Genomic DNA, 14,491 nt, shown 5'->3' with positions numbered 1-14,491 from the left:
AAATGCAACATAAATTAGTCATGTGATGGTCACGAATGAAACGGGTCTCTGAAGTGAGCTGCTGGCAGTGTGCGAGGCATTATTGGAACCGAACAAGTGCTTTATGCACACTATTAACCTTGCAATCCAACCTACCTGGTGTCAGCGTCAGCAAGTCACGTGTGGCTGTTTTTTTTTCCATTGGAGTTGAACAGCAGCCTCAAAGCAAAAGCTGTAGTAATTCTACCTTTGAGCAAAGTTACTTAAGATTTGTCAGATGAAAACACAGATGTTTGGACTAGTCTGCACTCTAAATCACCAAGTGATTCAATGTACTCTTGTTGCTTTTGGCTGAGCGGCAACTTTACAAAATCCGGTGATAACTCAGTGGAAGTTAGTTACTAATGCTCCAAGTTAGTTGAAGAAATTCAAGTCAGGCTTATCGATGACTATGTATTCGTAGGTAAATGGGTTACGTGGGTGTCTTGCTTCATTAATAATGGTACTGTGGCGACCATAACTCTGCTTCATAAAATACCCCATATGTAGAAGAGATCTGTGTCGACAATTTAGCGACATGGTCGCTACACTGAGCGAGTAGAGGTGCGTATTAAAGTGAAAGACAGGAAGTGTTTCTTGCGTGATGCATTTATTTGGTCATGAAATACAAGCGGTTAACAAAGGTGAAGTATCCGCTGTGCAGGCGAGCTGGAGTGGAATGCCACCTCAGGGTGTGTCGAAATCTCACCGTACCATGAAGTTTTGAAAGTTGCATGAACCCCTCCACAATGCAACCCAACCCCTGACCAGCAACAGAGCCAAAAAGGCAGAGCTTCGACACACTCCTCCATCGCCTGGTAACACCCCGCCTTTCTAGCGAAACACACATGGGTGTCCAAAGTGTGACGCAGGAGGCAGGTGTGGAATGAGGCTCATTGCCGAAATGAAATGAACAAAAACCCTGCAAAAGTGGCAAAATAGAGCGAACAGACATAATGTAACTATAAAAAGTTAAAATGTTGATACTTATAACTATTCAAACTGAAATATTTGTCTTTAAATATATGTATAATGTTTTTATTTTTATATACATATTTTTTTTTAATTATAAATATCCAAGGTCAGCTGCACAACCATGATGTAAATAGACAAAGACGAGTAGCTAAAACAAAAACAGTGAGCTGGCATTTTTAGTGTAATGTAATGGTGGCTTTAAATGGCTTTAAATGGCTTTACACTTTACACACGTATTGTATTACCCAATATAGTGGATAAATAAGTGGTAAATAGTGATAAATAAGCCATGTAAGATATAAATACAATTCCTGCTCGTGTGTGTCCCACTAAATGTGTTCCCTAGCGCACCTTAGTGGTGGGTGAACAGATGTGTGGAGGACAGGAAGCGATGTCAGAGATTCAGAGTTGAGTTTTAGCTTGTCGTGGGTTATGGCCCCAACAGCTGTCAATGTTATTATTATGATTATTGTGTTATTGTTATTGTGCCTGTTGTGAGATCATTTAAACCTGCAATAAATGCATTTACAGGTGAGCACATCTCACCGAACACAGACACCCTGTGACTAAAGTAAAGTACTACATTCACTTCTTCATTCATTTGCAAGGCTTCTTGTGCCTTGTGTTTGTATTTTAGTTCATTTAGTTAGTTCATTTGGCCATTTCTCTGCTAGAAAATGTTATATGACATATTTATATGAAAATGTTATATAAATATGTATATATTTTTTACTAATAATAGACCGTATTCAACCACGGGACAGTGATCATTTATTATTGAATTACTTTGTGAAAAACCACGAGAGAGTGCGGGTGCGATGTTAAATTGCGATGTAGCGAGGGGCGTCTGTAAACACAATCAGAATGGACCTTTTTGTTTCATGGAGATAATAGAGATTTTATTGTTTGCTGTTTTGTATTACTTTGTTCCATGCTAAGCATGTAACTAAAACCATATAAATAATAAACCTTTGATATAATTATATTTTTATATTACAAATTAATTGAACATATATTTTGCTACTATGTAAATCAATTTCAGCAATAAATAAATCTGAGGAGCCATTTGGGAGCCAAAACAGCAACTCTTATTAGGGGGCCGAGTCAAAAAAAAAAACGTCTCCTTCAAAAGAGCCGAAATTCCCATCACTGATATAAATGCATTTATGCTTGTTAATGTACATATTTTGCATTGGCACCTAACATCCTGGAAGCACTGACTATGCAGCTGCTCTTGATGGTTGATGGTAATGCCTTGGGCCAGTAAAAACACCCACTCCTCCACAAAATGTACACATATCAAAAAAGCCACAAAATATGCAGCTGGGATCAGAAGAAGCCAGAGCTTGAAAATATATAAAGGTACCGTTATTGCCATTTTTGTCTCTTGAGACATCATAACCACTTTACTTTTATTGTTGGATGATGGCTCAAATCACTTTACCTCATGTCACCCTCCCTTGATGGAAAACCTTACCTTGTCCTCTTCGGATGGTTTATAATTCATGTGGGTCTCTTAAAGCCAAACCAAGGTCTTAACAGTAGTTTGGTGGATCCGATGATGTACAGCAGTTAAATTTGGACAAGGACAGAGGCGTACTCCAAGATGCAGTCAAGTCAAAAACGCGGCGTCCTAAATCTGTTTTTTTGTTGTTGTTTTTTAGCACATTCTCTTTTATACATTACTTAAGAATATTCAAATGAGTATATTACACTGAAAATTAGTTGTCTATAAGTTCTTAGTTAAAACTGTTGTGAAAAATGCACAGTTAGTACAAACTGGCATGAGCACACAGACTACCATTTCCAGGTTGTTTACAACATCTGGCTGAGGCCCAGTCTGTCATTCTTCCTGGGCACAGAGAGAAACAGTGTGATGCTTTGGATCTCCTTGAGCTCTCATTGCTCCTGTCTGTAGAGATTTGGGGAGGGGGTCTGACCCCCAGTGTCTGTCGATACTGAAGGCTATTTGCATACAAGTCCCTGCTGAGGGACGGATGTGTTCTGCTACCACTAGGACGCTGTGTGTCTGTGTGCATTTTATGTGTTTATGTCCACTCATGACTGGCTTTGGCCCCTCGAGCAAGCTCGAGCTCAATATGTCGCTGTCATTCCACATGGAGCCCAATGGATGACTGACGTGTGCATTGTTTGGGAGCATCTACTGTGCTTGTCTCATCTAGCAGTGACACAATCAGGTTTTTAACTGTTTCTCAATTATGGAGTTGATTGTTGGAGTTATGCTGACTGGGCATCAATAACTGCAAATGTGAATGAAGTTTACTTACACTCAACAAAAATACAAACAATGGATTAGGATGGATTATTTTAGCAAAGGAGAAGTGCTCTCTAGCACAGATTTAGACAGATTTGTGAACAATATTTGAGAGAAATGGTGATATTATGTATGTGGGAAAAGTTTTACATCTTTGAGTTCATCCCATAAAGAATGTGAGCAAAAACAAAAGTGTTGCGTTTATATTTTTGTTGAGTGTATTTGGTTTGAGGTTTTTCTTGGCAATGCCATTTATTTACTTCTTTACATTGCATTTTACTTTGAAACATTATTTACCACACACTCCGAATTACCTTGCATGATGGCAACAAATCTCTTCATCATCTAGACTCGGTGGAGGAAGTGGGGGAGAGAAGGATGTTGGCTAAGCTGACATCCATCATGGACAACACCTCTCACCCGCTACATGACACTGTTGTTTCCCTGGGCAGCTCCTTCAGCAGCAGACTGTTACACCCACGGTGTAAGAAGGAGAGGTTCCGCAGGTCCTTCATACCGACCGCTGTCAGGCTCCACAACACCTGCACCACCTGAACCATGTTGTAGTTACTATGCATTCTTTACACTGTACTCTTTACTTGCGTATCTTGCTTGCTTGCTGCTGTAACAAGTAAATTTCCCCGCTGTGGGATAAATAAAGTACATACATACATACACATACACATCATTAAAGCAAATCAGCCAAAACATTCAAATCCAACATTCTGGTTACTGCAAAGAATGCACCATAGCTATGTACGTGTTCCATTTGTAAGTATCAATGTATGCCGGAATACATAAATACTGCATATTAATAGCACTATAATATTGAAGCTAAGTGGAAGTACGTGGTCTGCCCATGCGTTTGTTGCCTGTAAATGTTTGCTCGCCAGTAAATCATGTCGCTTCTTATAATTTCCTGCAGAGTAAAAGCATTTTTATGTTTCTTTTTATTTATCAAATTTTCACAAATACACTTGTATGCTTTGTTTTTTATTTCCTATATATTGATTCATGCAATCTATAATTAATCACATGCTCACTTGGAAGCTGATAAACACGCGCAAATGGAGGTTTAAATTATTGAATTTGTCTACTGAATAAAAATGTTGTAAAGTGAGCACATTATAAATGAACAGCTCAGACTTCAAAATTGTGTTTTTCTTATCTTTTGACATCACATGTAATAACAAGTGGTCGATTCATGGATGTATATTACAAGGCAGTTTATTTTATATTATACTTCATATGATAGCATATTTGCTCATGCTCATTGGTATAATTTGCATCCTCTCTCTTGTTTGATGTGTATGATGGCATATACTGGCATTTCTGACCTTGACCCATGGCAAGGTTAAGCACTGTGCATTAGGCTGTCTCATTACATTATAAGCTGACTAATGTTTTGGCTGTTACAATAGTTCACCATTAATGTGACTGTCATGTGCCTTCATAACTGCTGCTGTCGCTCCCCACACGCCACTTTGCCGTCATTTACAGTTTCAATGTATGGTCACCGGTCTATAGAATACTTAACATGAAACTCGAATTCAGTATAACTGCTAATAACATAATACACATGAAACAAAAAGCTCAGAAATACAGTGGAACCTCGGTTAGCATTTGCCCTGGAACTGTCAGGGAGGCGTTAGAGACAGGAAGTACTTTAAATGTTAGGTGCAGACCTGCCAACGTGTACCAATTTATCGTACTCGGCATGCAATGTCACTCTTGAATACGTTTGTATGCTTTACACTTCTCCATTTTTTTGCACTTGCCTTTGTTCATCTGTAATTTGAACAGAGAAGCCAAGGTGTTCTGAAACAGGAGACCGTAGTGAGATTGGAGGGTCCTCCAGCTCAGGCTTCTTGCTTGCATTTGCCATGATGCCGTTTGTCACGCTTGCGAGCTACTAGCGTTCCTCCCCCTCAGTCAGTGGTGTCCGACACTCAAGGGCGTCCGGACGGAAACTTGCCCAGGACTTTAGTTCCGCGTGAAGCGCTTAGATAACTCTAGTAATTAATGTAATGATAAAAGTAGCATAAAACACTGTATAACCGAAACGGTACACAAGTAGACTGAACCAAATATGCATAACCAAAATGGTCCAATACATCCATGTGCACCGTTTCACCCCAATATAGTACACATAAATAAGGAGCTATTATCAGTTTCTCAATAGTATTTCAAATTGGGGGGGGGTTGACAGTATTTCTGTCTTCTGGGGGACCATGACAGAAAATAATTGAGAACCACTGGGTTAGAGTATGAATCTGACCTGAACAGATTAATGGCGCTAACCAAGGTTCCACTGTATTTGGTAGCGTTGTAGCAATGCTTCTTGACAATACATGTCAGTCGCTGGAAAGCCCGTTTATTTCCCTGTTTAACTGAGAAAGGATATGTACTAGGGATGCTCCAATCAGGGTTTTTTGTTGGTTTTTTCATCAATGGAACAATGGAGCTTCAGGTTGTGCAGGGGCATCAAACGGCAGATGCTTATGTGGAGATGTTGCAGGGGTCATTCTTCATGACCGAACGTTGTCATATGTGAGGTAATGGCTGGGTTTTTCATCAGGACAATGCCACAGTTTAAAATGCCCGCCTGACAAAGGTCTTCTTCCTGAGGAATAACTTTACTCTTTTGGAGCATCCTGCATGTTCCCCATATCTAAATCCAATTGAGAACATTTGGGGATGGATGGGAGGTGAAATTTACAAAAATTGACGTCAGTTCCAGACAGTGGATTCTCTCTGTGAAGCCATTGTCACCACCTGGAGCAACATTCCCACTAGCCTCCAAAAAACACTGGCATCAAAAGCATGCACAAAACTATTTTTGATGTGATTAACAAGAATGGCACAGGTGGTGAAGAGAGAGCTGAGCCGGAAGGCAAAGCTCTCAATTCACCAGTCGATCTACATTACGTTCCCAACCTCACCTATGGTCCTGGTTTAATTCATTTTGAACATGTATACAAGTTACACTTGAGTAAATTACACAGTACAGTTCACAGTTCCACAGGTCCAAAAAGGAGTAGGAAGAGGCAAAGCTTATTTAATCCTACACCTCATCCTTATCAAATCAGTTCATTTAATTTTTTAAAGAGGGGCCAGTTGAGGTGGCTCGGTATCGAGTCCGGATGCCTCTCGGACGCCTCCCTGGTGAGGTGTTCCGGGCATGCCCTTTCGGGAGAATGCCCTGGGACAGACCTAGGACACACTGGAGGGATTATGTCTCACAGCTGGCATGGGAACGCCTGGCGTCCTCTTGTTGGAACTCGAAGAGGTAGCTGGGGACCCGGAAGTCTGGACTTCCCTACTGAGACTGCTGCAACATCTACCCTGACCCGGTAAGCGGAAGAAAATGGATGGACTTAGAACCTCCTCAAGATCCAACAGTGCAAAATGCAATAGTGCAATTTTTCAACTGGTCTAAAAATTTTGATCAGGAGTGATTCTGTTGTTAAATTGAGTGACGATGTTCTTTGGTGGATATAATCCATGAGTCAGTAACAAGGAAGAAAAGGCAATTTTACAAAGTATTATTTTAAGAAACAGTCAGGAGTCTCACCATCCTGGTCAGACAGTACTCTCGGATGGCATGTCATTTCTCAATCAGGAGTTGTCACAAGTAAATTGATGTGGTTGTGTTGGTCATGCTAGCATGAATGGCTAGCACGAGTCTTCCAACTGGTGTTCAGTTAGGTTTAGACCATTATCGGAACAATCCATTCTTTCAACACTCAAATAATGATGGCAGTCTCTGCTAAACACTGCTCTGTACTTATAAGTAATTGTGTTTTATTGCAGATGATTTGGCAAGAATTCCATTCCCCAAAAACATTTGACCATGTCAACAATTTAAACTCATTGTATTTTATAATATAGATGGACCATGGACAATTTTGCAACATGAGGTGGCAGTTTGACCAAAAACATGAAAAAACTCTAAGTGTCAGTAAGAGTGTATTCAAGCCATTAAAGATGTACTATTTCAAGGAATGGCAGGAGGCTTTTGCATTGCTCATAGCTAAAACTGTACCGAGTCTGATGAATATTTTAACTTTGAGGGCAATTACATGACTCTAAATGAGACGAAATGTACTTCAGCTAAACTTAAATATGCAGGAGCTGTGAAAGACATGGTGTGCAGCTCCAGACAAGTGAAATAAATCTGACATAATCACCTTCAGTATAAAATATGTTAATGAGTTACTTGTTAGCAGGAGGTAGGATGTCATTCAGCACTTCCGGTAATGGGAAGTTTCCATTTGTATTTGTACCATTTCTGGTGTAAAAAAAATAAATAAATAAAAGTTAACACTTTCATTTTATATACGGTGGTGATACATTTTAGCACATTTTGGAGATTGTTATACAGGGTCAGGCAAAATGATCTGACACATTTGTAGCTTAAATAAAAGGAAAATAAAGTAAAGAAACAAAGTGTTTTTATTTTAGAAAAGTACATATAATGCCATTCTGTTTCATTATGTTTTCAAAATTAAATCAGTCAAATGGGATCCATTATTGTCCACACACTCAATGCAGATCCAGTAGCTTTGAAGTTGGTAACCCATAACAAGGTCGTGTTTGGAGCTGGTACGGGATCATGTCTACCAAGATTGAAGTGCAACCAGAACGCTCGTGTTGCAGTTACAGATTTGTTTGTTTTGATAAACGTTTCCACAATGAACGCGCGATACTCACCAGTCCAATTCATGGCAGCAACTGAAAAAGAAACGAAAAACAATGGCATTATATGTACTTTAAGAAAATAAAAACACTTTTTGTGTTTCTTTACTTTATTTGCCTTTTATTTAACCTACAAATGTGTCAGATCATTTTGCCTGACCCTGTATAACACACAAGTCTTTTGCGGAATGTGCTTTTATCTGTGTTTGTTTTCTCCCTTATTTACAGTGCACACGCATCTCTTCTCTGTGCAGCATTACTTTTTTTTTTTGTTTTTTTTTTAATGCATGACCTGTTGGGTCCATCACAAGCCCTCCTGTCAATCACACTACTACTGCGGCCAAGGAAAAACAAACCATAAACCGCTGAGTCAGTAGTTTCTATTTTGCTGACGATGATTACTCCCTTACTGCCCCCTTCACTCTGACTAGTCGGACGAGGATGACTTACTACATGTAAAGGAAATGTGTGTGTCCTCACAAAACAGTGTTTGAAAGCATCTTTTTGTCTTCAGTCCACAAATGTAAGAGGTCAGACTAGATAACGATATTATCACAATTTGGGTCAAAACTCATGAACGAGGATGTGGATGCATGTGTGAACAATTCCTCCCCACAGACTTGAGCATAGGCCAGTTCATACATAATTCATTGCGAGCGTCTCCAAGAGGAAATGTGGAGAGATCAACATGCAGACAGAGGAAATCAAAAAACACCACAGCCAAAATAACACTTGAAGAATTAGATGATACTTATGCAGTGAAACCTCTACGGTTAAATGCCGCTGAGGTTGTCCAGTTGGACATACAACATCATATGACATATTTGTACATTGTTTGGGCTACATTGATCATCTAATTTAACTGTACCAATGCAGTTACAGTGTTCACTCATACAATATAAAATTGCTTTCTTGCATAGTCACTTTATATTTATATCAGGATCTCTTTATAGTTAACCATGCATACAGTATATTGCATGTGTGAGTATGTGTCAACATGAAGGTGGTATAAATAGCTTAAGCGTGTTCTGCGTGGCATGAACAGGACAGCGAAGAGGAGGCAAGGCCATGCCACACATACACCTGTACATGTACAGCTCAAAGATTTATATTGTGCGTCAATGATGTCCTGTGTGCATGCATGTACAGTATGTGTGTGATTTCTCCTTATGATGATTGGTCTTGTAATTTGGTTTATTTCTTGCAGGTGTTATTCACCATCATCCTTTTTTTTTTAAAAGGTATTCAATGAATGACCTAGAAATGGTGAAATCACTTGTAATTCCTCTTCAATGGTTTGCTGCTCTGCTTCTTGAGATCCGCATGGCTGTTTCAACCTTGCACAATTTTGACAAATATTTTTCAATCTTGAACCCATGAACTTCTTTTTATCTCTTGGGTAGATCATGACACCTGCTGCCTTTCGAATCGTAGTGCTGCATAGTTCTACTTTCAGACTACTCAGTCCAAAATGCCTCAGAGGTCTCAATCCACATCATCCATAGCTCTTGACATCTCTTCATGAGATTTACTTTAGTTCCTTTAGCTTAGTGGAAACACATCACAAATAGTGACAATTGAATGTATTGATCTGTGTGTAACGAGTTGCATCATTCTAAAGTGTATTTGCCTATTTACTTACTTTTACTTTACTACAGTATACACATTAGTTCAGCTTTGAGTCACAACTCACATAGCTATTGTTAGAGCTTTCAATTTTTGAAATACAGGCCAAAGTCACTGAACTCTCTATTAGACCTTTCCAACTCACTGTTTTAACAGTAGATCCCTATACAGCAGAGGTACCCACATTTTACACAGTGGAACCTTGGTTAGTGTCAGACTCAAACTGAAATGTAAGCTAACACAATAAAGTTTTCCAATAAGAAAAAATGTAAATTGATTGTATCGGTTCCGGACACCCAAAAATGTTAACACAATTTGAAATGCACAGACGAGATACAAAGAATAGATCATTTGTACACTTTTAATATTTATGCTAAAATAATGCATAAAGTTAATGAGAATTTGTTACCCAAAAACGTCATACAGTATTTCTCTACCAGAGAGTAGAAATATGATCTCAGGGTAAAATGAAACTTAAAACACTTACATGCGAGAACAATGCTGAAAACCCACAGCATTTCAGTATGTGGAATTAAATTATGGAATGGATTGAGTAAGGAACTCAAACAATGTACCGAGATGAGCAAATTAAAAAAAACAATACAAGCAGTTGATGTTTGCTAAATACAAGGCAGAAGAGTCTTGATCATTACACTGATTGCTCTGTCATGCTTGTTTTTTATTTTTATTACTGTATGTATTATTTATTGTATATAGCATCATTTCCCTCAAAATCCAGCATTGTTTCATTTCATCATTTCCCGCCTGGCAATACTGGTTGAAAGTCTAAAGTTGTTTTTGGACATTTTAATTTCCAGCGGAGTTAGTGAAATCATCTCTTTTTGGACCATGAGACTATTTCAAGTGACAACCTTGGAAAGTCAGACATTTATGTCAGGAAAAACATTGGAATCACTGAATCAAGAGATGCTTCTGAAATAAATTGCAGTATTATACACCAGTAATTCATGTTTATGTTAGCGGTTTAACAAATCAACAACATCTTTTTGCATTTACAACAGAGAGATGAGGTAACTCAGTGTGTAATTACTTCTGTGTTTCGCCACTGTAATGATTTTGTGGATCTTGCCTTGCATTCCTAAGTTGAATAGCTTGAAGGGTGTATTCACATCAGGCTCATTTGATGTACCGGTAGATGTTTCAGAATGAGCCTGCATCACCTCAGGTTAGTTCATTTGTGCAGATTAAGGAATTTCTGTTCAACTCTTACTGCTGCAATCCTGTTGCATCGGGTCCAACTGCAGCTCCAACAAAAATAGCTAGAAATTGTGAATGCAATCCACTTTGTTCTGATTAAGGACACTAGACTTGAACAGGACCGTCAACTCGACATCCACTTCCGTAGCATGCCTTGCCCCTGGGTTTGGCCGCCAAGATGGTGAGCAGAATCCAGAAACACTGTTGTAAACATGTCCTCGGCACACTGCCCAGCCATTAATTGTTTTAATAGACGGTCCGAAAGACCCGATTGTCATTCTTCAAGTTCTCCAAAAACAAAGAGAGGTATGTGTCAAAAAAATGTTGTAGATTTATAACACTGGTTGTTGTAGGACAGTGGACAAGACTCACAAAGTGTATATTAATGCAATATAGCTTAATGCTAATGTGTTTCTCTGGCTGATTAGTTTAATTAATAAATTCATTGTTGAATTTAAGTAAGTGATGATGATTTAGGCTATTGTTGATCAAATGTATTAACAATGGCATTACTAAAATACATATTGCATTGTGTAAATACTTCGTTAATTATCCATGTAATATAATTAACTGGAAGTATCTACACAATTATCCATATAATATAATTATTACTGGTAACACTAAGGAAGGAAAAAAAGTCAAATAAAGAAGGAAAATGTGTCTTTCATACTGCTGCTCAGGATTTATTGACATCTACATGTAGGATATATACAGTATATATATACATATATAGACAACACCCCCCGCCACTGAATAATTTTTCAGTGGGACATTAAGACATATTTTTTTTAGACAATAGATCTTGAAAATCCTGACTTGTGTGGTGGGAAAATGTATAGTTTTCAGGTATAACTTATAGCTTTGTGCAGGGTTTAAGGGGCTATCCACATGGAAATGTGGGTATGATGCACATGTATTTCCACTTTGTCGTAAGTCCAGACGAGCCTTAGAAAGCGGAGGATGATGGACTTATGCACACGTGCTCTTTCTTCTATGGTTTGGTGTGTCACTTCACAGCGCCACACGTAGGTGTGCCTTGTGTATTATATCGTTTTTACTCAATTATCCGTTCCCGTCTGGATGCAACTATTGAGTAATCCAGCACGGTGTGGACGCGACTTTTTTTTCACTCGCCAAAAAAAAAAAAAAAAAATCCCAAGAACGCTCCCGTGTGGACAGGCCCTCAATTCTTGTATCTGAGCACATCTTGCATTCCATTCAACTTTCTTGGCGGCTTAGCAGGAGGATGCCTGTAGCATGGGTGTGACAAACATTGTCAGAGGTCAACCAGGGTACCATCATTTGATCATGCTATCTCTCAGATGCTGCCCTAATAAAAGCTATTAGGGGTTAGAGGGTCCAGGAAACATAGTTGACACCTAAGGCACAGAGGAAGTATCATTCTTTGATGTAAGCTCTCTCCCCAGATGAACGGCACCTTGGAGTGATTTATTTATTTATTTTATGATGTAATTCATTTGCATGCGCTGAAGTATAAGGGTTGGACTCGGAAAGCCACTCCTGACCAGACGTCGCAGACCGCCATGAGCTCTGTATGTCGTTTGACCCCTTTGCAAAGGCATAATAAACTGCTCAAGTTCTGTCTTTGTTTCAGGAATTCTCTCTTTTTTTCCACAAAACTTGAAAACATCTTGTTTGCAGTCATATGTCATCTGAAATAAGCTTTCCCTGACATGTTATAGTTCTTAAGCTGCTGTGTTATTTGTAAAAGATGACTCATCTTGTTTTAAAAATTAAGACAACAAATCTGCTTTAGTTGCAAGTACATGCTGTCTACTTGCAAAAACGTGAGCAATACTTGGGGATCCGTAAATTGTGAGTGCCGCCTCAGTCTGGATTAGGGAGCACGGAGACACACCGTAGTACTTTTGGTACGTTCGGGTTGCGTCGGGCACGGATTAATCCCTGGTACGGGTGACGCGCGTGCCCTCTACAACCAATGATCACACGACGCACTAACTCCATGAACCTTTTAAATATTTCCCATGGTCACTTACTCTACGGACGGCGCACTTAGCACATGCATGCTGCGCACGTGATCAATTGCAGTGTCTGCCATATTCAGCCTAAATACCCCCTCCCACTCCAGATGCAAAGATGGTGTTTGCTGACGTCTGTGAGACAGGGACATGCGGTGAGGTTCATGGTGGTGAGGCTATTACAATTAGGTGTTACAATTACCACAGAAAATCTTCTAGAACGACATCAGAAAACTCAAATGGATGTCAGAAAGTTTTCAACCAAAGTAAGTGTTCATCACTGCTGCTAGTAACAGTGAGTTAGCCCCCAACAACTAACAGCAGAAAGTCCCATGTCATCAATGAGCCAAATACTCCATTATAACTAAAACCTGTTTTGCAGTTCTTGCAAGACTTAAAAAAAAAAATTACAAATACAGTACATTAACTTTTAAATCTGCCAACAAGAAAATAAAGTTTAATTGGAATTATGTGGAAAAATAAGTTGTGTTTGAATTTCTGTCATCACAAAGGTGACAATGCGGAGGGACACAGCGAGAGACAAATATAACGCTGAGTGTTTTGTGAGGTCAGATTTTTTTGGAGAAGGCATTTTTGTGATTAAAATGTATCACTCTTTTGAATGAATATTGTATATTGTATATTGTTTTGAGAAGGCAAACTCTTATGTCCCAAGCAACTAAGCGAATCCTAGTTCTTCCTCACCAAAATCCGACCAGAACTGGATTTAGGAGTAAGTCGGGGGTAAGTCGCTGTTGCTGGATGTCATACAACTTCATGTCAAAAAATCCGAACTATACCTTTTAAATTTAATTTAAGGTGAGTTTTTCCACACTAAAATAAATCACTACATCATCCAGTTTATGTCACTGAATTACCCAGTGATTTTATCTTGCTCTCTAAAGCAGGACAGGAACAGTAGCAGCTTTGCACATGCACAATTTATTTGCAGTCTGGACTCCAGAGTAAAAAGTAAACTTAGGGCAGGATTTAGAAAGTGTTTTCAGAATCGGCCTCGGGTCTAAATGGGTTATTATTTGAATTACAGTGATCATTCGCACCTTAGGTGGGGAGCTATTATTTAATGATCCTTTATCTAAAAGTAGGAAAGTAACTGCAGTCATGGAAAAAATGATTAGACCACCCTTGTTTCTTCAGTTTCTTGTTCATTTTAATGCCTGATACAATTAAAGGTACCTTTGTTTGGACAAATTTAACAATGACAACAAAAATAGCTCATAAGAGTTACATTTTGTGGCAGTGCAATTCTATAGCTATTCATGTAAGAACTTAAGTGATTTTTAGCAAGAAAACCATGGAAGTTGCTAGATATCAGGTCTTAAGTTAAACTCTTATGAGCTATATTTGTTGTCGTTATATTTGTCCAAACAAATGTACTTTTAGTTGTACCAGGCATTACAATGGATCAATAAACTGAAGAAACAAGGGTGGTCTAATCATTTATTCTATGGCTTTATATGGAGCTCGGTACACTTGCTGTATGCTGTTCGTTTTTATGCTTCTTATTTGCCTTACTTTGTTATTTTTGTGTGTATGTCTCCAGGAATGCCAGTGTGTAACTCCGGCCCCCGCCACACTGTGCCATCAGAGCAAGCGAGGAATGGTATGTATTTCTCATCTGAAATGTTGTACAAAATGTCACAAATCACGTTCACCGTAA

General features: G+C 38.9%; 1 long non-coding RNA gene across 1 annotated transcript in view; it reads left to right on the top strand.

Moving 5' to 3' along the window:
• LOC129190900 (uncharacterized) overlaps positions 1 to 14,491 on the top strand; it is a 65,282-nt gene that overhangs the window by 49,790 nt on the left and 1,001 nt on the right. The window contains exon 3 of the long non-coding RNA XR_008573105.1: positions 14,375 to 14,434. This is a non-coding gene — a long non-coding RNA (uncharacterized LOC129190900). The remainder of the gene's footprint in view (positions 1 to 14,374; positions 14,435 to 14,491) is intronic.

The sequence above is a fragment of the Dunckerocampus dactyliophorus genome, chromosome 12, assembly GCF_027744805.1.
Source record: "Dunckerocampus dactyliophorus isolate RoL2022-P2 chromosome 12, RoL_Ddac_1.1, whole genome shotgun sequence".
NCBI lineage: Eukaryota > Metazoa > Chordata > Actinopteri > Syngnathiformes > Syngnathidae > Dunckerocampus > Dunckerocampus dactyliophorus.
Note: the sequence above shows the minus strand (reverse complement) of the source record. Positions and strands in the feature narration are given on the sequence as shown.